At 44.2% G+C, this 25,258-nt stretch overlaps 1 protein-coding gene across 2 annotated transcripts in view; it reads right to left on the bottom strand.

Moving 5' to 3' along the window:
- The window catches only part of Drd2 (dopamine receptor D2), a 63,625-nt gene that overhangs the window by 24,858 nt on the left and 13,509 nt on the right, over positions 1 to 25,258 (bottom strand). The window lies entirely within an intron of this gene.

Below are 25,258 nucleotides of genomic sequence, written 5' to 3'. Positions count from 1 at the left end.
TTGTGGCAAGCAACTTTATCTGCAGAGCCATCTGGCAATGTCAGGTCTTGTATTGTTTTTGTTTTCTTTTAAGATTCTTTTGCAGAAGAGCACACATGTGCAGGTGCCTGTGGAAGCTAGAAGAGAGTATTAGATACCCAGAGTCTGGAGTTACAGATTGGTGTGAGCTGTCCAGTGTGGGTATTAGGAACCAGCGTTCAGTCCTCTAAGAACAGCAAGTGCTCTTAACCAGAGAGCCTTCTTTCCAACCTCCCAGTTCTCTCCCAGTTTTGAGACAGATTCTTACTCTATAGCAAAAGCTGACCTGAAGCTTACTATGTAACTCTGGCTAGCCTCAAACTCACAGTAATTCTCTTCTTTCCACCTCCTGATTGCTGAGACTACAGGAATGAACTACCATGTCCAGCTCAACAGCCACGTATGAGAATAACATTGTGATGTTTTTATTCCTCTGGTGTTGAGAATTAAGTTAAGCCTTGCTGGTGTTAGAGAAGCAATTTACCACAGAGCCACCCACATTCCCAGCCTCCTCCTTTATTTTGATAACAGGCCAACAGTGAACCTCAGAGACCCTCTTATGGGGTAAAGGGAGAAATGGAGAATGTGCTCCCAGGGGAACTGCCACACTGTTCTGTGATCCTGAGAATTTCAGAGGCAGTACAAACACTTGGGTCTTATCTTAAGCTCCTGGGACACAGATGAGCTAAGTTCCCGCAGCCCGTGGCAAACAACATGATGTTGCTAATCAAACTTCCTATGCACCCACCCAATTTTATAAATCAGTCTTTTGATGCACTAAGTGAAGATGAATTAGCAGTAATGAGGCTGTGACAGCTCCCCGAGGCACAGGCTTGATGAGAGCTTTGATGGCTGTGGCACGAAGGAGGGAGACTCCTCCTTGCAGGCACCAGAGCACGCTTCCAAGTTCATGCACCTCAGCTTCACCTATAAATCTTGCACCCTCCCTCATGCAGGAAGTTTTGGTATCCAAGAAGGTCCAGCCTTCATAGATCTGAGAAACTGAGTCACCTGCTTGTCATAAGCTCTTGGACAGTAGCAACCTTGAACCATCCATGACATCAGTTATAGCAAGCTGCAGCAATCAAGGCGACCTACTCCCTGGCCAGTCTCCACCGACTCGGTGATGCTAGCTAATCCTCTTCAGCTCAGATGTGCAGCCTGATAGCTTTTTGGGTCACATTTAGTTTTACACATGGAATGTGTTGAACTCACACAGCATTGTGCAGAAAAATTGTTGCCAATATTTAGCATTTGGAGACGTCATATTAAGATACTAATCGTTTAGCTTTTCTTATTTAAAGAATGCTGTTTTGGGAACGCTGGGTCTGTGTATCTATTTATTTCATTTATTTTTGGGCATGGTCTTATGTAGCCTAGAGTTGACTTTGAATTACCTATGTTGAACTCTCAGTGTTCCCTGTTTCTAGCACCTCAGTGCTGGGGTTACAGATGCACCACACCTGGCTCTGGACCAGCATCCTTGGATGGCAGTAACATGCTGGAGCCAGAGAGCAGCAGCCAGCTTTAGATAAGACTCGCAGAACTGAAGAAGACAGTGAAAGGGCTGAGCATGAGCTCTGGTGAGCTCTGAGGATGTGAGAAGAGGGGGAACGCCATCTCTACCCTATATCCCTCTTTTGTTCTCTTTAATTGCCTCATCTTGGAAGAAATTAGACCTCAAGCATTTGGCAAAAGGTCCTCCAACCTGTCATGACACCCAGTCTTGGCTGGCTGGGAACACAAGCTCTTGGGTGTACCATAGACACTACCGATCCTTATAACCCTACAACTAACTGCTTCATCCAGCTCATATTTACTGTCAGGTCCCAGAAGTCATCTAAGTTTGTGTGTTCTGCTTTACATCTTTGGGGTAATTGAGCTGAACAGCTGCTGAACAATAAAAGGTGTGTGTGGCTGAGACTCTGACCCCCTCTCTCCCTCACCGGGTACCAGCAGAAGGACGGGGTTGGACAGGCAAGAGGTAACTCTGCCTTTTAAGCACAGCAGTGATTTTGTGGATCTCTCCAGTCCTCTGTGGAGACAAGAGCCCGGTCTCAGGACTATTTCCCTTGGGCCTCTTTTCTTTCCTAATGATAATACAAATGACATCATCATCCCCATATAATAATGATGATGATAATGAAATAATAATAATAATAATAATAATAATAATAATAATAATAATAATTAAACCTCCCTCCTCCAAGGTCATATTCGCTTTAGATTTTCTGTGACTGATCATCTAATTATATCAGCATCCCAGAAAATGCTCATCTCTCCAGGAACTGGAGCGCATGCTGCAGGTTGAAACAAAACATTCCATCTTCCTGGCATGTGACAAGCAGAGGCCTGGATCTGCCTGGTGTACCAGCCTAATAGGCAAGGCTACTGGTGACCTAGAGCAGGCCCCTGCCTGTTTGTCTTTGCTACTGCCTCTACTCTGTGTGGTGTGAAACCCCTGAGGGATGGCTACAGTCTGCTACCTCATCCCCTTTAACATACATGCTAAAGTTTGCTGGATGGCACAGTGTCTAAGGATTCCACTTCCTCTCTGGGATATTGGTAATATACCATGTAATTTGCACTCAACCACTAGTGCCTACAATTTCCATGCCAGGGAGCAACCCCATGAACATGCTCACTAATACGACTGGTTTATTTGAAGGAAAGATGCCAAATTCCTTTCTCTCTCCAGATCTCTTGCTCATCAGAGGCTGCCTTCTCCAGGAAGCTTTCTATGGATCTCTTCTGGGAAGAATTATTTTCTTACATCCCTTCTGAATCACAGCATATGATTGTTACTGGTGTTGACATATCAAAATCCACATATCTACCTCTTCTGTCTCCTAGACTCATCAATAGCAAAATTTACGTCAGAGTCATTCTTAGCCATGTGAGCACCTAGAATTTGCTGGAGTGGAGTAGAAGTTCGGCACTGGCTAATGAGACACCATACGTATGAGAAGGTCTCCAATGACCTCCGATCTCTTAGTGCAGAGGACTAGTTATGCTCCAAACATTCTTTCAGGAAAGGAAACAGAAGGATGGCCACAGCAGGTTCACTATTGCTAGAAAGATGCACAGCTCTGCCCATCATAAACAACCCCAGGGAAGATGCAGAGCCCTACCCATCAATGCACAGTCCTTGGGAGGATCCAGAGCTCTGTCCATCATCTCAGTACTGGGAGGACTATAGGAAACAAGTTCTTGGGGAATATCAACTTTGAATAGCCCACAACACAGAACAGCATCATGTTGTTACAGAGGGAGAGATGGATGCCAATGATGACAGGCAGGAAAAGTCAAGGCTGCTGACTACCTGGTCTGTCTCCACCAATCAAGCAATAATAGCTAATTCTCTACAAGCCAGAAGGTGATTTTTGACAACTGTCATTAACTCAGTTCATTCTTTCATACACCATGATATACAGGTACCAAATTAAGCCATTGACCCATGAAAACAAAATAGCAAAATAGAGAAAGTTTTCTGACAGATAAAAATTGCACACAAAATTCTTTTTTAATTAAAAAGAGAGAGAGAGATGAAAACAACAGCAACAACAACAACAACAAAGGGCTGAAGGAAAAAAATCCTGACTAGTCACAAAGGAATGAGTTCATTCTAAAGAGTGTTGGAAGTCTGTATTTATATTTTTGGAAATTAAATTATTTGGTTTTCTTTAAAAATACTGGAATTGGGTTTTTTGTTTTGCTTTTGTTTGTTTGTTTGTTTGTTTTTGAAAAAAAGATATGCTGCTTCAAAGAGTGGACATAAAGGCAGGACTCAAATAATTTGGAAGATACACAACCATGAGTGCTCCAAGGTAAAATGCAATGATTAATCTATCATTTCTCTAAAGGCCTTTTCCAGTGAGTCCACCAAGCTTACTGAATAAAGGGATGTGATGGTTAATAAAATATTGCCAACTTGACAAGATCTAGAAGCACCTAGGTGACAGATTGCTGTCATTTTGAGGAATCTTCTAGATTGAGTTATTGAGGTGACAAGACCAGCCTTAAATGTTTCTGCAGTAGTGTCCCATGGGCTGGGTCCTAGACTGGATGGTAAGGAGAAAGCAAGTTCAACAGAGGCATTCAAGGCCCTCTGAAGGTACAATGTATCTAGTGGTCTCCACCTACAGCACAAAGGCATTCACAGCCCTGTGAAGGTACAGTGTATCTAGTGACCTCCAGCTACAGCCCGGGACTTCCCTACCCCAACTGTCTGCATCCTTACAACTGTGAGACAGAATAAAACACTCCTTCCCTAAGTTGTTCCTGTGGGGTATTTTGTAACAGTAATTAAAAAGGTAATGGATACAGAGGACTTCTGTAGGTGGGCTGGTGCTGATTATGCTGATTCTCCATTGACTCAGCACATCTTATTGAACCCATATTGTCTGCAGACTTGATTAAGAGCCATAAATATAGCATTAAGGAGGACAGGATAGTCCCTTTGTCCTTAAGAGTCTGTTTAGTTAGAACGGCTGTGAGCACAAGCTGGCCAGAGTGAGCAGGGAAGGGAGAAAGGAGAGTGAGCACCTCCTGCAAAAGGAAGGTGGCGTGGCTAATGTAGCAAGCTAAACAGATTAACTCACTGCCACTCTTGTAGCTGCATAGGATCTGTCACTCTCAGTAGGGCAGATTGTTGGCAGAAGTGTTATCTCTGGCAGCACAAAAGAATATAAGCAAGCAATGTGTGTGAGGGCAAGCCTGCAGAGCTCCGTGCTGCCCACTCCACCACAGATGTTCAGAGTCGCTGTCCCGTATTCAGCAATGCCATGCACCACAGCCTTTCAAAAGTCTCAAAGGTCGTGAAAGGCAAGGAAAAAGAGGAGAATTGTCCCAGAATAGAGAAGGCTGAGGAGACTTGACAGAAAGCCATCTCATTGCCTACAGGTGGGAGATGGAGAGAATGATATTTCTGGACATTCAAGAAGCTGTGAAGCTGCCCCTGAGCCTGGGGACCTGTCCATCTCACCTGACCATTCTGGGGCAGCTGAAGGTGTCTGTCTTTCTGTCTTTTTGTCTGTCTTCTTGTTTATAGTAGGATCTCAGATACTTCTGGCTGCCTCAGACTCTCTAAGTCAAGGATGGCCTTGAACTTTGAACCTCCTTCCACTGCCTCCTGAGTGATGGGATTATAAGCATGTGCCACCACTCCCAGATTGAGACATGTGCGTTATCTGAGGTAACTTCAGACTTGCAAAGAGTTGCAAAAGCAATTCAGAGTTTCCATATACCCTCTACCCAGTTTTCCCTAATAGCATTAATTTACAAAACCAAGAAACTGTTGTTCAATGCCATTAACAAGAGCACAAATTTTTCTGGGTACTTTGCCAGTTTTTCACCAACAACTTTTTCCTGGTCAGGCTCCAACTGGCCTTTGGCTCCAGCTATCCTCCCACTCCTTCCATATCTCTGCAGCTGGATATGAAACAACCCTTTGGGCTAGCTTGGATCTAGCTTCTAAGTACCAGGTCCTTGTTGTTGGAATGGTTGTTACGTCATTTCTGCTAAGAAGATGGGTCCCTTCCTCCTAGACTGAGAGTCCCAGGTGGTCAATGCTGGAGAAAATGGATTCTTTCTTACCATTCAGACAACAGTAAAAGAACCCAAAACAGTGCAAGATGGTTCATCCAGCAGAGATCTCCATGTTGCCCACTCTACACACCTCTTTCTCTAGCCCTGAAAGAGGCATAAGCAGTAAATATTACTAACCATTTTACTACAGATGAAGCAGGGGTCCAATACAGGCCAGTACAGAGTAATACAGCTAGTGAGCAACAGTGGAGAAAAAAGAGCCTGAGCAAGCTTACCAGCTAACTTCTGGTCGCTTTCAGCACAAGGCCACCCCACTCACCACTGTGTTCTTAAAAGTAAGATGGGCTTGTAACCATGTGGCTGCTGACCTACACAATACACCTCTGAGATCAGTTCAATGACTGAATATTCCAATGTTGGCTGTCTTGGGTACCTCTGGAAACAAGGTTAAGAACCCAGTAGTATTTCTCAGTGCTGATGTAGCTGATGCATGCAGGCATGCCACCGTCTGTCTCAGAACAGGATGCTGCCTGCTTCCACAGATCATTCGTTGGAGAGATGATTGATCACATGGATAATCCATGGGCTCTAACCTGTGTCCTTTGCACCAACTTCAAGGCAGGTTCCACCAGCCTTGGCCTTCTTGTAGTAAAAAGATGGCCAGAAGACCCTGTTGGGATGTGGTGGCATGGTGTCACTGAGTACAGTAAGAGAGAGTTTTCAGGGAGCCATCAAAGTTTCCCATCTACTTGTCTGCTAAATGTGCGTGTGAGATGATGGGACAGAATTCCTAACTGGCTACCACTGACCTATCTATGGCTTTTTTTTTTAATTCAAGAATGCATTATTATTTTTATTATAATAAGAACTTGTATATTTAATACAATGTGTTATTTCTATACAAATAGGTGGAATTAAATTTAATGTTTCAAGACTATATTGAATGAGACTATACTAGAATGAGAATGGCTCCCATTACTTCCTATGTTTTAATATTTGGTCCCCAGTTGGTGGAATTGTTCGGGAAGGATTAGGAGGTGTGGCCTTGTTGGAGGAGGTGTGTCACTGGAGGCTGGCTTTGAGGTTTCCAAGTCCAACACTATTCCCAGTAACTCTCTCTCTCTCTCTCTCTCTCTCTCTCTCTCTCTCTCTCTCTCTCTCTCGTGCTTGTGATCAAAATGCAAACTGTCAGCTACTACTCCAGCACCATACCTGCCTATTGCCATGCTCCATACCATGATGGTCATGGACTCTAACTCTTTGAAAGCGTAAGCCTCCAACAAACGCTTCCTTCTATAAGTGACTTTGATCATGATGTCTAATCACAGCAATAGAAAAATAACTAAGACATGGACAAATATGGCTGTTAATTTCTGCAAACACCAGCACAGTAAACTGGGAGACAATTTTTTTTTTTACAAAGTTGACAGAACAACTAAAGTTCCAAAAAATTACATATATAGACAAATTTTATATATTCAAATTATATGTATTCAAATTGTACATTCAGATTATACATCATGAAATTATATATATGTATATATTCCAATTATATATATGTGTATACATATACACATATATATAAAGACCATTAGCTATATGTTGTGCATGAATAGCAGCAACAGTTTTTCCAGGCTCTGTAGTCATCTGAATAAAAGTGTAGAGACAACTAGTTTATGCCATTAAAAATAATAATAAATGAAAACAAACTCCCATAAAACAGCATGGTTCTGTAATTGTTGTGGCACCTGGCATGGTTTATTATTATTATTATTATTATTATTATTATTATTATTATTACATTCTCAGTCATCATCTGGAGATAAAATGTTGTGAGTAAAAGTGTTTAAAACAGCTTTGATCATAAAACAGATGCAAAATGCCATACATCCACAGAGGTATAGCACAGTACTGCCCCATATCTAGAATGCCGAAAAGTAGAATCAAGTTTCAAGCCTACCCTTTCAACTATGTTTTTTGGCATTCTAGATGTGGGGCAGTACTGTGCTATACCTCTGTGGATGTATGGCATTTTGCATCTGTTTTATGATCAAAGCTGTTTTAAACACTTTTACTCACAACATTTTATCTCCAGATGATGACTGAGAATGTAATAATAATAATAATAATAATAATAATAATAATAAACCATGCCAGGTGCCACAACAATTACAGAACCATGCTGTTTTATGGGAAAGAAGAAAAGGAAACCTTGGTCCACAATCAGAGAAGATGTGAGGCAGCCTGCCAGCACGAACATGCTTACATACAAACAACCTCACACAGACTCTGGGAGCATCCAATATGCAGGTGCAATAGAGGTGCACAGGACAAAACAGGACGGCCCAAGAGCAGGATTTGAAGAAAGAGCTCCAGGCTTAAATCTAGCATCTGAGTCTGGCCCCAACTCTACCCTTCTTTCCAACTATGTGACCTCAAGCAACTCACCTTTGCTCCTCTGGCCCTCAGGTTAAATACGTATGACTGTGACAGAGACTTCATCCTCCCAGTTCTAGATTGAACTTACTATCATAGGATCTCCAATCCTACCTGTGCTGAAAATCCAGTGAGCATAGGCTTACCCAGAACCTTCAGGGCTGTCAGTCAGGCGACACTTGTCTACTGCGGCCACTATACCTGTCCAATGTGCATCTACGGCTATGATAAGGGTAAGACACTCTCTTTGGGGTGGGCCTAGCAGCAGTGAATGTGAATATATACATGACTATCAATCAAGCCAGGGAGTCATCATCAGTCTGTAAAATGAGCCAAATGAGGAGCCGTTGAGTAAACCCAGGAATAACAAGTCCCTAAACAGGACACAAGTCTTACACTCTTCCAATCATAATGAGATCCCCAGTCCTTAGGCTAGTAGAGTGCCCAATACTAGAAGTAGAAGGCAGCCTGGAGCAACAAGAAAGAGAACTTAGCTTCAGCCTGGGGCAGCCTAGCATTGGAAGCAAGCAACTCATGGCTACATACCCCAGCTCAGATGAGCTGCAAGTCCTGAGGTCCTCCCTCTAACTCTGGGAATAAGAAGACGACTGGCATCATCTCTGAGCAGCTCCCCATTCTGTAAGCCCAGAAATCACTGCCACCTACTGCAGAGGGGGCCTCTTGGTAACAGACCATGGTGGTCCTTCTACAGCAGCACTGAACATCTCCTCTGGTCCCCAGCACCAGCACATTGGAGACGGAAGTTGAGGTGGTATAACCACAAGGCCTTGTATTCTTGACTGTCTTCCCTCAAAGGCACAGTAGCCTGCTCCATCCCTTCCTCAATCCCACTTTTGCATGTGGGTTGTCCCCAGATATGAAAACGTCATCAATAACAGGGGTCTCGTCTTGGCCCCTTTGATTGATTAGTGCCAAGTGTAGCCTACCTCAATGAATCCAGGCCCACAGGCCTAGAGCTTGCCTCAGGTAGTGACTGGGAGGTCTCTTCACCCACTCCTACCTATTGCCCAAAGTTAGTGTTAGGTTTGCATTATCATGTCTGCCTTCCTAAATTAAGCCCAGTCTGGCTCTTCTCTTGTGGAAAGTCAAGGCTCTATCTGGGGCTGGTCTGTTTTGTGACTTTTCTTGCCTTCGCATGTTATATCATTTGCCTAGTCTCTCAACTTGAACATCACTATTTCTCCACTTGTCCACACTCCTTCTTGTCTAAATCCCATCAGTCTCTGGGCTTCTTGAAGGAAGTCCTGACTACTGAGCTCACTGAGGCTTCTTCTGCTGGTCCCCTGTGTTCTGTCTGATATAGGGCTCAGAAAAGATGACGTGCAAATAAACATTCTAGATTCCCCAGAAAGGGGGAGTGGGCACCTGACACGCCCTGGGAAGTTAGGCAGGTAGGGAAGGAAGATCTTGGCATTCCTTCAGCTTTGAAGTGCCAGGCATTTGTGCAGTGTACATGAGCAGTAATCTGCCAGCTTCCTTTCAGTTGGGAGCAACACACGAGGCAAAACCAAGTTGTGAGCAATGTCTTCCCCATGGCCATTGAACGTATTCGGTGAAATGGGCTTGGTGAGTAATTCCTGTGTTGGTGCTGAATGCTATTGTCAACTCAATTGGACTGACAAACACTTAGATAATTAGAGAAGCTCACTTCTGGCAGTTCCTTCGATGGCATTTCCAGAAACAATTAGATGATGAGGTTCTGACCTAATCAAGAATTAATCACTGGACAGAGTCACAATATAATGGCATTTTATAGCGTTGCTAGAAGGTAGAATGTAGGTCCCAGGTAACAGAAGTGGCATCCTAGGGGATGCTACACTCAGGAGCTATATCTTGCCCTAGCCCTTTCCCATGCTCCCTTTCTCTACTTCTTGCCCAGGATAATACTCTGCTGTGATACACAGACCCCTCTCAAACTATAAGCCAAAATACATCCTTCCTTGATGTAAATTGTTTATTGCAACATAAAGTACACAGAGTGACAGACATGACAGAGATATCCCCATCAAGATGATGTCTCCCGTGGGACAGCTACTAGGGGATTTGACCCAAGTTGTTAAGCTGGAATGAGAGGAAGGAAAGGTCAGAAATGGCCTTCATCTCAGAGACTCCCAGACAAGTGAGTCACCCACAGTTGAAAGCAGAGAGAGATTTCAATACTTCCAAAGAACACAGAAATGTGTGCTCCTATTCTAAATCCCTTTATTTAGAAATGGTTATAACTGACTGGTAGGCCAGAGCCATGGGCTACAACCTGCTTGCTTTTTCTATCTGAAGCCACATAAGTAGCCCAATTGGCTCTCTTTCTCCAAAGTCTCTCCACAAGGGCCCTCTTTAAGTGTTGAAGAAACTGGCCTCAAAGAAACAGATTAATTTGATCAGAACTCTGCTAGATAGTAGAAGAGGCAGGATCAGAACTCACATCTCAACGCTCTCTCCACAGCACTTTCCTCAGACTCTGCATTGTCTCCAGGCTGGAAAGATGGCAGCACCTTGTTATTAGGACAGCCTATGGCACTGGATGCTGGCCCTAATAATCCTTAAAAGCGAAATGGAGAGGCAGTCTATTGAACTCTCACTCAGTCTCTGCAGGCGGAAGAGTCTAGATCAAATGGACAAATGCTGTCTTGAAATCACCAAACCACTAATTGTTTTCTATCAGTTCCTAGGGAGGCCAGGTACTCTTAAGGAGGGTCACAGCTTCCTTGTCAAAAGTCACAGGGTAAGCTATTTGCCATTCCTCAGAGGGACCTTAAATCTTCACAGAATAACTGCATGCTGCAAACCAGAAGCAATCAGTCTTTGGGGTGTACTGGGTAGTGGGGTATACTGGGTAGTGGCTGTGAATGACACAAATTCCAAGTGGTCCAAGACATCACTGTGGGACTCTAGTTCCCTGATGTACTTATGATCATGTAGTCAATTAGCTTTATCTTAGATCCTTTTCCCAGTGGGTCCAGACGTTCCCCACAAACCAGGCTTTAGTTATTCCTCTGTCTTCAGACTTCATAGCTGAGATAAACATATCCAGCAATTTGTAGACTTTTCCATACTACAGGACTTAATTTCTTAGAGCTGATAGGAAGAGGTCTTAAGAGCCATGTCAACCTAGGGAGCTGCAGTCTATGTGTTTAGAGTTTATTGCCCATAAGGTTTGTCCAATATGCTAGATATTAACAAGAATAAAACCTGAAAACCTGAGAAAGATTCCTAGCCATTAGAAAAGATGAAGATAACCCCAACCTTTGTGATTGTATTGAATTCTATCATCTATAGAACACTGAGCTTTATGCCAATCTCATTCCCTCTTATTTCCATGTGTACATGTAAATATAGATATATCTTGTTTGCTTTTTGCATTGTTTTTAAATAATATTTTATGTACATGTTCACAACTACATCTATGTATCAAATATATTTTGACCACATTCATACCCTCCATTCCCCTCTCTTACCCCCTGTACTACCCCTGAGCCTCTTCTTCTCCACAAAGTACACCCTCTCCTACCTTCATGTGTTCATTTTGTATCTGTGACTCTCTGAGCTTAGTCAGGGATGTTTGCTTGCAAATGTGTGTGAGGTGGGTTCTTTACTACAGTACGGGCAACTTCCCAGTGACTCTACTCCTGAAGAAAACAATTCCCTCTCCCCCAGTAGCCATTAACTACCAGTATCTCCTAAGATAGACCAGTATCTCCTAAGCTAGAGTTGGGCCTGAGAAACCCTTCCTCATTCAGGACATTCTTTGATTTTTATGAGACAAGGTTTTGCTATATAACCCAGGCTATCCTGGTACACACTATGCAATGCAGGCTCACCTTGAACTCCTGGCAATCCTTCTGCCTCTGCCTTTGCCTCTGGAATTACAGGCACACTCAGCACACATATTTTTTGTATCCCCTTATAAAGCCAGCTTTGTCATCTCCCAAGCTCCCCAGCTAATGAATTATGCAAATCTTTAGCACATACACGTTTGAGAAATAGGTTTTTAACCTTTTGAGAAGTATTACTTTAACAGTTTACGTGACTCAAAAGATAAGTACCTGGGAAAGATACAGCTGGATGGCTTAGAAGGCAGAAGAAGTCTGAGGTCTCCCTGTTTCTCCTCTCACCTGGACCCTGCAGCCTAGCTCTCTGGACTCCTGGCAGCTTCCATCAGCACCCTGAGGGCCGCAGGATGGTCTGCCCACGTATGTGGGAGAGGGACATCCTCAAGTCTCAGGCTGTACAACCATATTATGAGAGAGGCAGGATTGTCAGTACAGCCTGAGGACAGGTGGCTTCTTTAAGTACTGGCAGTTAGAAAACAAACACATAGGAAAGACAGCAGCTGCCCCCCACCCCGCCAGGTCCCTTTAGATGGGACCTACTTCTTTTCTTTCCACTCTGGAGAGTGATGGTAGAGTCACAGGTAAGTCTGTCTGTCTGTCTGTCTCTCTCTCTCTCTCCCTCCCCGCCCCTGTGTGTGTGTGTGTGTGTGTGTGTGTGTGTGTGTGTGTGTTCCCAAACTGAAAGGTGAGAGATAGCACCAAACTGAACAAGCTCCCCAGAGTACAAATGCCCACAAATGTTCAAGCTTCCCTGATTGCCTCCTTATCTGTGCTTTCTTAGAACCAGCCCTTGTTGTTTAGACTACTGCAGGTCACCCTTGGTTTTGTTGGTTATTTGGTCAGGAATTAGGTCCTGGTGCCACCTTGGCTCTGCATTTTGTTTACTATGTAGTTAAGATTAGTCACTTAATCACAATCTCTCTCCTCCCTCTCTCTCTCTCTCTCTCTCTCTCTCTCTCTCTCTCTCTCTCTCTATCTATCTATCTCTCTCTCCCTCTTTCTCTCCCCCTTCCTCCCTTCTATCCCTCCTTACAACCCTACCTCCCTCCCCTAAAGCCCTAGTTTTATGAGAATAACAGCTGCTTTCTTATTTGAAGGGACAATGAAGAGCAGGCTTGCATCTGGGCTCTCCACAAACAAAGTCAAAAACCAAGAATTGAGGGTTGCCTACTTAGCTGCTGCTGCTCATTTCACCTCTTGTGGAAAGAAAAGGTACTGAGAACCAATGGAGAAACATAAAGATGGCGCCATTATAAAGTTTACCTGCAGTACAGTTCAATGTGTGCTGAGTGACTATCAATGCCTGCTATACCATACGTACTGCATAAGTGTTGACTTAACTACAAACTCCTTAGCCAGGCTGTGATCCCAGCACTTGGGAGGTAGAGGCAGGTGGATTTCTGCGTTGGAGGCCAGCCTGGTCTACACAGTGAGTTCCAGGACAGCCAGGGCTACACAGAGAAACCCAATCTCGAAAAAAAAAAAAAAAAAAAAAAAACAAAAAATAAACAAAAACACAAAACAAAACAACAACAACAACAAAACTACAAACTCCTTGAAGCACTGGGGGTTGCACCCACCGAAAACTATTCATGACTACCTATTTTCTTCTATTATTCTGCTTCAGCTTTGTAAATTTTGCCTCTTCAGTTATATCTATTGAATACTTTCAAAACTGTCAGGAAGTGTGAATACCTAAATAAATAAGACAGAGTCTGGTCTTCAAGAAGATCACAGCTCAAGGGAGAAACAAGGGTGAAGTGATTAACACAGCACGTGATGAGATGACAATCTGGAGGCCTTCTAACCAGGCAGGGATCCGCGAAGGCAGAGCTGGGTCACGTGACTTGCAGACTCCTTGCCACGCCCCCCCATGCGCTCTGCCGCTAGAACACAGCTTTGTACATAACAGAAGGTCAGCATATATTTGCTGAGTAAACAGAGTTGGCTGACCTTTCTTAGCATGTAGGTCATGAAAAGTCCCTCAGCTATGGCAGAGGAACAGCTTCCCTCATCCCAAGCACCAAGAAAGGCATTTTCGCAGGTGTGGGTGTGGTGTGCTAACTAGAGATCGCCTCTCTCCCCCCCCCCTCCCGTCAGGTGTCTGGAGAGCAGTTTGCTACAGTTTGCTAGCAGCTGCACTTAGGATGTTTGTACAACAATGAGAGTGCCAAGCACCACACATGGTAGTGTTATTATTTTTCTTTTGGCTGTTAAATCACCTCTCAATGAATCTGTTTCACAGATGTGGAAATGAAAGCTCAGAGTCGTTAAAGAACTCAATGCACTCAGAACCCCATCTTTTCTTTCAGTCCACCCTTTGTCCCCCAGGGGCTTGAGGAGGAGTCAGCCCATCACCTGTACCTGGCCCCAGCTAAAAGGAAAAGAAGAGAAGCTCTACCTCTATCCCATAAAGTCCCAGGGATCTCCTTAGCAACCCAAAGAGACAGACAATACGGTATCTGTCTCTTTTATTGTCTACTTTGAGGCTACTTGTTCAGAACCATCAGAAAGGATGAGAAGATGATTAAGCCTCACTAATCAGGACAGGTGTATAAACATCAGCTCACTCAGTTACAGCCAGTTGGGGCAAGGAACAAGTATTGGCAAGGATGTGGAGCAATCGGAACCCTTGTAAACCTCTTAACACAACTATGAAATGGTGTGGCTGCTACCATCAACAGCAAGAGGTTCTTTGAAAAAAACAACTAGAATTGTAAGCTCTAGCAATTCCATTTCTGCTGAGAGATCCAAAAGAATTGACAGAACAGTGTACTCACACTTGCTAAAAGCACTATACACAATATCAGGAGCCAAAGTGGCCCAGTGAGAAATGATAAAGACGTTGTGGGCTATCCATAAGAAAGACTATTACACATCTTTTTAAAATGAAAGACGACCTGACTGGATAGAGCTATCAGAGTAAACATCAACATTCCCAGCTATTATTGGTTGACTTTGAACAAAAGCAGTCACTAATATACAGAAGAGGCTCTTTAGTAAGTGGTTTTGAAGAGAACTGATTATGCACCAGTAGAGCAATCACTTGGGACACTTACATCACCCCTTGTTTGGCATTCTACGCAAAACAGATTAAAACAAACCAAGACCACCACAAGATATGAACTGGGCAGCGAGACCCCAGAACACAGGCAGCAAAAGCAGACCTAGGCAAACAGAATCACATCAGGCCAAAAGCTTCTGCAGAGTAAAGGAAATGGTTGGGAGAATGAAGAGACAGCTTGTACATTGTGAGAGAACATTTGCGAATCCTTTATCAGCTAAGGAGTTCACACCCTGAACAAGGGAAATCACCACTCTTCAGAAACAGGGAAACAAGGCAACAGCGTTTAAAACTGGTGAAGGTAGAGCTCAGCGGTTAGGAGTGCTTGCTGTTCTTGCAGAGGACTGGAGTTCAAGTCCCAGCACCCACACTGGGCAGTTAACAAACACCTGCGGTTCCAGACCCAGGGGACCTGATGCCTCGTCTGGCCCCCACAGGCAACTGCACACATATGGCACATGTATACACAGATTTATACACAGAGAGTGAGATGGCCTGAGTGAATACATCCCAAAGGAAGACATGCAAAACTCAGAAAGAAATGGAAAAGGTTTGATCTAGGCATGGTCTCTCATGCTTGCCATCTTAGCCCTTCGGAAGAAGCTAAGGCAGGAGCATTGCCACAAGTTCAAGGAGCCTCAGTGATACCGTTGGTTCAGAAGAGCTTGGTCTATGAAGTGATAAAGAACAAAACCAAAACGATCATGAAAGAAGAAGTTAAACTCCCAGGATGGTCCCTCACACTGTTAGAATGGCTATTGCCAAACACGGCGGAAAGTAATGGGTTGAAGGGAAAGAAGAAACTTTTATATGTTGGAGGGAGTGTGATGCTGCATAGCCATTTTAGAAAAAACAAAAGGACAAAGATGCTTCCAGGAAATTAAGGTAGGGCCAGCAAGATAGCCTAGGAGGGAAAAGCACTTACTGACAAGCCTGAAAGATCAGTGCTATCCTGGACTCACTGGTCAGAAGGAGAGCACTGACTCCTGCAAGTAGTCCTGTGACCTCCACATGTACATCATGGTATGCATGAGTGCACACAAATGTATGCACACACACACACACACACACACACACACACACACACACAGAGAGAGAGAGAGAGAGAGAGAGAGAGAGAATAAGTAAACAAACAAATACATACCAAAAATACAAAATAAATCACATGATGTAGCAAGCTTGCTTCTGATGTAAACATATAAAAGGTATCAAAAGTGGTGAAGATACTTATGCTCCTACATTTATTACAGAATTATTTACAACCAAGCTCTGAAAACTGCCACAGCACAGCCGAACAGGTTTTTAAAATATGTGGCATGCATATACAGTGGAACATCATTCAGCCTTCAAAAGGACTATCTCACTTGAAATAACACAATTGTGGAGATCATTATATTATATAATGGCACAACCATAAAGAGATAAACATTAAATGACCTCACTTGTGTCAACAATCTGAAAAAAATAGCGAATCAGATTGGTGGTTACCAAAGTATGAGGGAGAGGAGGGACCAGGAAATCAATGTTGGCCAAAGGGAACTGAGTCCAAGCTAATGGGAGAACTACATTCTAGCTATCCACTACACAGCAAGGTGGTTGTCGTTAACAGAAACAAACTGAGTATTCTCACGTATCTGAAAGAGTAGATTTGAATTGTTCTCAACCACAAAGAAGTGATGGAAAATGACAGACATTAATTTGCCTGCTTTGCTCATTCTACAATGAAACACGTGTCAAAAGCCTAATCCTGACGTCCTAAATAAGTGCAATTATCACTTTCAATAAAAGTAATTGTATAGGAGGGGAGAGAGAGGGGGAGGGGATAAGAGTGGGAGTAGTGAACAGATAAGAATAAAGTTCAATGGAATCTACACACGGACATACAGGAACATATACATTCCAGCTGCTGTGACGAAGCTGTCTTGTACACTAGTATAAAAGACTAGTGTATTTTCAAAAGTAGCACTTGCTTTATTGTTTTAAGGGAAATCTTACCACATGCTTCGACATTGATGAATCTCAAGGACCTTATGCTAAGACCCAAAATGACATACTATATAACTGCACTAATACGAAGTGTCCACAGTGGTCAGGCTGACCGAGAAGAAAGTGAAAGGGTAACTGGCAGAGAACACAGGCTGCAGAGCTCATGTTCCATGGTGTGCCAGACAGGACTTTACCCCAGTGGAGAGAGCCTTAACCCTGTACAGCTGCACACTTTAAATGACCTATCACTGAGCTGGGGAGATGGTTCAGTAAACTGCTTGCTACACAAATGGGAGGATCCAGGTTCTATCCTATAAACTATGTAAACAACTGGACAGAGCCACATATGCCTACAGTCCTAGTACTGGAGGTACAGAGACTGGAGGACACCTAGAACTATGGCCAGCTGGCTTAGCTGGATTGGTTAGTTCCATGTTCAGTGAGAGAGCAATTTCATAAGGTAGAGAGCAATGGAGGAAGGTCTCTAACTACCACATGCAGGCATGCACACACAAAGACACACACACGCACACACACACACACACACACTCAACTTTAGTCTCTAGTGGAATTCACACAGCACCCCATACATCCACAAGTGTAAGTGATTGGATGTTTTGGATCCTGTGCACATCATCTGAGGGGTAGCCATTCTTATGGGAGCTACTGAGACAGGAGTCTGATCTCAAATGATTCAAATCGCTCTGCAACTAGGTTTTGAAAATGAATGCATATGTTTTATTTATCAATAGGCACCTAAGTCTACTGTGTGCAAACCTTTTCTCAGGTCCTGTAAGTTATGTAAAGCCAGCAAAATGCTTCTCCTTGTGCCTTCCAGTCCGCTGAAAGAGGTAGTTGATACTTGGAAAGATGGCACTACATATGAATCCCGACTGTGTGTAAATCCTGACTATGAATATCATTCATGATATACTCAGTCTCTGAGAGCCTTGGTGGAATCTCTTTCCCCAGAGCCTGAACTATTAAAGAACAATGTCTACTACAGAGTGGGGCTAGATTGGGTGACTATTCATTCATTTAACTACAGAAAAAGACAAAGAACTAAGAAGGGACCATGCCCTACATACATAAGAAGCAGTGCATAGAGGCTGGGCTGTGAATGGCCATGATTCAGCCACTCAGAGCACACACTGGTCTTGCAGAGGATCCAAGGCCAGTTCTCAGCACCCACATCAAGCAGCTCTCAACTGCCCTTAATTCCAGCTCCAGAAGATCTGCTGGATGGTGCCCTCTTCTGGCCCACAGACACTGCACTCATGAATACGTATCACCACACAGACATATATGCATAGTTTAAAAAGTAAAATAAATCTTCTTTTTAAAGAAGAAAAAAAGGAAAACAGCAACCAGGATGAGGAGATAACTCAGTCAAGAAAGTGCTTGCTTTAAAGGCACGAGGACTTGAATTCAGGCTCCAGGGCCCACGTGAAACACATGCTTGTAATCCCAGCACTGGGAAGGTAGAGATAGGAGGATCACAGGGGCTCTGTGCTCAGCCAGGACAGCCCGAGTACCCGTGAACACACTGATGCATTCAGTCATGCCTACATACACACATGTGGACATGTGAGCACACACATGCATGTACACACACACACACACACACACACACACACATGCAGTGTTCCGTGTTCTTCCTGGCCTGTACATCTCTGCCTGTGCCAAGACAGTGAACTTTAAGATGACTCCTCAGCATTTGCAATACTTACCCCAAGTGAGATCTTGCAGCAGTAGAATGAGCTCTAAGCCAGCTTGGTTTCCCTGGCAAATACCTCCTTCTACTGCCAGAGACTCTAAGCCAGAATGAGGCTCTGAAAACACACACACACACACACACACACACACACACATCATCAAATATCACACATTACACACCATCACTCCCAGAAGCTGGACCAAGCAAAGCAGCCTGGAATGTTCTGGGAACTAAAGCTCCATTTGCATCTAAATGAAATGGGCTAAGGTTGGGCCTGCTTGACTGTGAATGAAATCAGTTACCCAGTCTGATTTCTATGTCTGCCTTTGCCAGCTTCTGCCAGAGCTGCCTCAAAGCTTTGTCTGCACCACAAAATAATCCAGACCTCAGAGGCATCTAATTTGGAAATTATGGGCTGTCCGAGACTGCTCTCCAGGCCACTAGCTTAATGGTAACCCAGGTCCCTTTGCAGGCAGCAGTTCTAACCAGTCATAGGCTCTCTCACCTCTGTCTGCTCATTAGACTCAAGACCAGGAAACTGAGCCTCTGGCTCCAAGGGCTGCCCCACAGCTGGTGAAATCGGGAAGGTCAGGCCCCATCATCAGTGGGGACTGTTACCAAAGACTTGAGCTCAGCAAGGCAGTGCAGAGGGAGGCTATACATTATGATGATAATAATAATAACAATTAGCTTAGCTCCCTGAAGACTCCCAGCTAGCTGGTGACACAGACAAGGCCTGCAATTAGAAAAACAACTACCTGAAGTCACAGATCAGCTGAGTAAATGGGTCTACCCTGGGCACTTAGCAGGTTTCATATACAAACACACACATTCCTGTAGCAATGAGTCATCATTTTATAAATGCAGTCATTTCTTGCTTGTCTCCCTTCTCCCTGGATTTTGTGTTCTCTGGCCTATGTGGGTGAGGTGAGATGCTAGGAATGGACCAACAAACAGATGTCATCAGGAAAGTGCAGATGAGAGAGAAGTTGTGTCAAACTGCTTCTGTAGGAGAAATGTCAAACTGCTTCAACAACCTTTGACAGTTTCTGATGGACAGGTCATGGGGTTTAGCCATGCACTGCTAAGCACCCCTCTTGCTTCTTGCAAAAGTCTCAGCCAAAATTAAAGCCTTAATTTATTTGAAAGAGCATGTGCTTATGATATTGGGGGGAAATTGTTGCTGGTAAAAAAAAATAAGTGCAGTTTATTGTGTTTGGTATGTTTGAGTGTATGAATTCACATTAGGACTGTCCACTCCCCTTATACACGGTACTGTGAGCTATACTTACACATTTTTATGGTCTGTGTTTTAAACTTGTTCCTTCTCTCATAGAGACAGTCTCCAAAAGGTCCCAAGGGGCCTTCCCTAACCTGTGCTGGAACGCTAATGGGGCAACAGGAAGAAAGAGGTGATTCATGATGCTACTTTGTACTATAGATAGCAATGGATATGGAAAAGATCAGGGTGGTGTGTGGTAGAATTGAATGTGACTCAGGTGTGAGGATTGAGTCCAGGTTCCACACCAGTTTCAGTTCTCACCACCAGTGTGGTCTCTAGGCTGTGTGGTTGTATAAGATCTCAGACTCCCAATGTCCTCTAGATGAACGGAACGGAAATAGTAATTCTAATCCTTAATGATGAGTGGATGGGGGAGTGGCATTCTTTCTCCAATCTCCCTCTCCCCCCTTTCTCTTCCCCATCTTCCTCTCTCTCCATCCCCCTTCCTCCCTTACCCCCTTCTTCCCTTCCCCTCTCTCCTTTTCTTCTCTTTCCCTCCCTCCCTCCTCTCCCCTCCTCTCTCTTCCTCCTTCCCCTCCCCCTCCCCCCTGTGTGTGTGTGTGTGTGTGTGTGTGTGTGTGTGTGTGTATGTGTGTGTATCTGTAATCCATTGTCATTCCTCAGTTGAGGTCTACCTTGATTTTTGACCCAGTCTCTCACTAGAACCTAGAACTCATGAAATCCAAAGAGAGACAGAATGCCTGCCTCCATCTCCCCAATACTCTAAATATGTATTTTTTCTTTTCTTTTTTTTTCAGACAAGTTCTCACTATGTAACCTCAGGAAGGCTGCAACTCACTGTGTAAACCAGGCTGGCCTTGAACTAATAGAGAGATTCAGCTGCCTCTGCCAGGTGCTAAGAGTAAAGGGATGTGCCACTATGCCTGATGTGTATATATATTGTAGATAAACACAAAGAGTAATGGGAATAGAATATCTCTCCAGGTAAGAAGTATCTAGCCTTCAAGCTGACAGTTAGTACTGTCCACACATGAGCAAGGTTTGGGACCCTCTAATGTGGCTCTGGGTGGAAGGACATGGCACAGGAGCAGCTGTTGGGCTTGGCATTCTGTTGGCACTGGAAAGGACCTAACCCAGTCTCATCCATCCTTCTAGACATAAGGAAGCAGGGGAAGGAAGGTTTAATGCACACAGCTTGCTAATTAGGGTGGCGATATGAAACTAGAACCAGGAGACTCCAGACTCCAGAGACAACACAAGCTGGGCACACACAGGCAGAGCCTGCAGAAGAGCAGCTAAGAGCTTTGGATCTGGTGAATAAGCCATGGACCCCACCTCTGCTTATCATTTCTTCATTTTTTGTTTACATTCTGCTAGATTTTCCAGAGACTATGTCTGGAGGGCAGAAACGTGGAGACTGTCATTAGAGACACTATCAAACTGACTATCCAGACAAGCGGCTATTTCTGTCATCATTACAACTCACCTTGGTCACACTGTTCCCGGGGCCAAGGCAGCCAGTGGCTATTCCTGGGCTGAATTAAAGGAGGACAAGGAAAAAGGCAGCTGGGTACCGGCACTCATCTTTCTACTTCCTGCTCTGCAGAGATGTGCGGCAGTGAGGAGGCTCAGCACATCCATTTCCACCGTTCTTTCCTCTCCAGTGGTGGACTGTGTGTCCCTCTAACCACAAACCAAAATAAACCCTAGCTCCCTCTAGTTTCTTCACAGCAGCTATTTGATGCCAGCAACAAGAAAACTAAGTGACACCAGGGGTTTTCTGGCACCACACAGACTCAAGGCTGTACCCCCTGAAGTGAATGTGATTCCCACTTAAGGAAGATCCACATACACACAAAGAGCTGCCCTCTAAGAGCCTCCTGGATACAGAAATTCCCTTTGCTGCCCAAGAGCAAACCTAGTTGTATTTTTCTGGACAGACAAATGCTCAGGGTCCTTGCCGCTCCTTACTGCTTCATGGTCCATTGCAGCTGCGCCGTGCAGAAACAGCACATGGGCATTGATGGCCACATGCCCTCCTGACTCTGCCCTTTTCTCCTCTCTCCTCCACCAGGACCATAGGCTTAGTGGCTATGACATTACCATGGAGACTGGGCATGGAGAGATGTAAGAGGACAGGTAGCTAGCTGCTCAAGGATGTAGATGAGATGGGAGCCAGAGAAGCTAAAGGCAATGGGGAATGTAAAGCTTGGGATGCCAGTATAGGCTGCAAGCTGCATCCCAGTCGGAGCCTTTGAGGACTCAAGTCCCAAACACTGCGTTGAAATAAGGTCCATCCTACGTCCACATGGTCTACCCTACAACCACGTGGTTCATCTTATATCCACATGGTCCATACTACATCCACATGGTCTACACTACATCAACATGGCCCACCCTACATCCACGTGGTTCACCTTATATGCATGTGGTCCACCCTGCATCGCATCTCCATGGTCCACCCTACACACACATGGTCCAGCCTACATCTCTTCTACCTTCTCTCATTTGCCACAATGGAGTCATTCAGCCTTCTCTCTAGACTCAAGTGTCACCCAAGTGCTGACAAAAAATTCTCCCTGGCATCAGTAGTACCCATGTTTTTGCACACTGGCCAGTGATGTACAGTTAATGTGACTTCCTCAGGTCCTATCATCTCTCTGTGAAGCCCTTTCTCTCCTCCTCGGGTGTTTGCATCCCATGCCTTCCCTTTGTCATGCCTGGTGAAGCTGAACTCAATGACAAGAATCCAGAAGCTTCCTTGTTCCTCCCCCCAACCCTGCTACATCAGCTAGCAACAGTAAAATGACTTGTGGAAACAAACACTGTTCATAGCTAGAACAGTGGACAGATGCAGGGACATATTGTTACCTAGAGAAGTCACAGGTACCCTTGGCAAACTGAAGCCTGAAGGAGAAGAGTCTGGCTTTGCATAATGGACACTGAGAATTAGAATGGCTGAGTTTCGGATCTTGATAATTGCCCTGGTCTACCAGAGCCTCAATATGGTCATCTTTCAAATGAGTGTATTAGATAAAGCCTAGTGTGCAGTATTAAATAAATTCTTATAGAATAGATGTTAAAGGAACAGCCTGAAATCTCTGAGTTCTTTGAAACTGTATAAGGAACCCAGCCCTTAGGATCATTGAATGCCCTGGACCTCAGGTTCCCATGGGTCTCTCCTTTCTGAACCCTTCAAGTGATTGTCTACCCATGTTTCTCCAAACTCTCCCATCTTGTTTCTTCACACTAGCCACCATGCCAGCAGGTCAGTGAATCCCTTTAAGCCCCAGGTCCCAGTTGTACTAATTACTTTCTCTCTTGTCCCTGTTTGCCTTCCAACTTTGGAGGTGAGACTTCAGTTAGGTACATGGGCAGCTGTTCCCAAACACTTGGAGAGATGTGGTCTTACCCTGGAGGATGCAAAAGATTTCTGTAAGAATCAGAAACAAGGAAAGCAGGAAGCTCTCTGTACTAGGTTGAAAGAATCACTCTCAAATCTATACCCACCCCCAGAACCTCAGAATGAGACCTCATTTGGAGATAGGGCCTTGGTAGATCCACTTAGCAAAGACGGAATCATGTTGACTCAGAGTGGGACCTAAATCAATGTCTAGTATCCCCATAGGAAAAGGCAAAACAAAAACACAGGGAAAACTATGAAGATGGGGCAGACACTGGAGTGATGTTCCTGCAAGCCAAGAAATGTTAGCTACAAGTAGCTGGAAGGCTCAGAGGGAGCAACTCCCTCAGGAGACTTCAAAGGATGAACAACCCTGCTAATATCTTGACAGTTTATTTCTACCCCCCAAAATTGGGAGAGAATTGTCTCTTATCCAAACCTTCCAGTTTGGGGTACTTTATTATAACAACTTTATGAAACTAATAGATCCCTCAAGTTCACCCAGCCCTACATTTGAACACATAACTGTGAGCTCAGAAGGAGTCTTTGAAGATCCCCTTCACCACTGGAGATTTTTTTGATGCCTTAGGCCTTTAACTCCCCAGTTACATGTACAGCCATCCTGCCCCATGTGTTCTTTAATCTTTAGTGGTGTTGGGGATGTGTACTAACTAGTCAAGCACCAAGCTACCCATCCCTCCCCCAGAGCCTGCTGTCTTTGAGCAATTTCATTTGCTCATGCATGAAAACATCTCATGATGCCTTACTAATGTATGAGTGTGTACAGAGCATGGAAACTGTCCTCTCTTTACTGCCCAGTCCATAAGATCTGCCTAGTGACATGAGTCATCACCATACTTGGTCTATTATTTTAAATGACAACAACACGGCATCTAATTAGTTGTGGATTTGTGTGTGTGTGTGTGAGTGTTTTGAGACAAGGTCTCATATAACCCAGGCTGCCCTTGAGATTTATATGATTGATATATAGCTGAAGATGACTTTGAACCCCCAATCCTCTTGCCTCTACCTCCTATGAGTTGGAATTATAGACAGGCACCACTGCATTTGATAATAAGGATCAAACTTGGGTCTTCATGCATGCTAGGCAGGTACTCCAGCAACCAAGCTACATTCCAATCCTGCTAATGAACTTCTTGTGTCACTTGCTATACAGAACACTAACCTGTCCATTGTGTGCTTTTTTCTGAGATAACAGAAACACTAGTGGCTCTACAGTCCTGACACAATGCCACAAACCCTCCCAAATGTCTAAGTTTGAGCCTGGCTCTGCCTAATGTTTCACATCTCTAGATTTCTCAGAAGATAGATGATGCAGCTAAGTAGACACCAAATCTGGAAAATAGAAAGACAAAGAGGTTGTTCTCATAGGACTATGAAGTATGTCATCTTTTGCTAAATGACCTGGGTGGATAGCATGCCCTGGATCAGGCTCAGAATCTGGTTATCTGAAAAGCAGTCATGAGACGCCAGTCCCATTTCTTTCTTCTGTGAGAAGGATGTTTCATTTCTACACAAAGAGTGGCCTACATCCTCAAAGCTCTTTATACCCTTGGCCTACTGAGATATTCCCTACTGAGCCATTTTTCTGGAGGGATTCCCAGCCTGCCTTAAGTGTGTGAAGAATTTCAGGAGCAACCATAGAACTTAAATGGTCTTCTAAGACCACTGCTGTCTTAAGATTGAACATGTGCTTATGGAGAGAGACCACTATCCCAGTATGGTCACTTGCATTGGGATGAATGCCTCATCGTGAGTGATAAGAATTGCATTACTGCCTTCAAGGGATTTAACCATCAAGTGAGAAGAACAGGCCAGCCGGTAGACAATTTACAGTGTAGTAGCATGCAATCCTAACTGCATGCTGAGGAATGTGTAGGAAGAGACCCCAGGCCAGACAGCCCAGGCAGTGTAGAAAGGAAACCCTGAGAAGGCTTTCTAGAAGAGTCAATGCTCAATTGTAAAGATTGAG

The sequence above is a fragment of the Mastomys coucha genome, unplaced genomic scaffold (assembly GCF_008632895.1).
Source record: "Mastomys coucha isolate ucsf_1 unplaced genomic scaffold, UCSF_Mcou_1 pScaffold23, whole genome shotgun sequence".
NCBI lineage: Eukaryota > Metazoa > Chordata > Mammalia > Rodentia > Muridae > Mastomys > Mastomys coucha.
The sequence above is the reverse complement of the archived record's forward strand: the minus strand, read 5'-3'. Positions and strand labels throughout refer to the sequence as shown.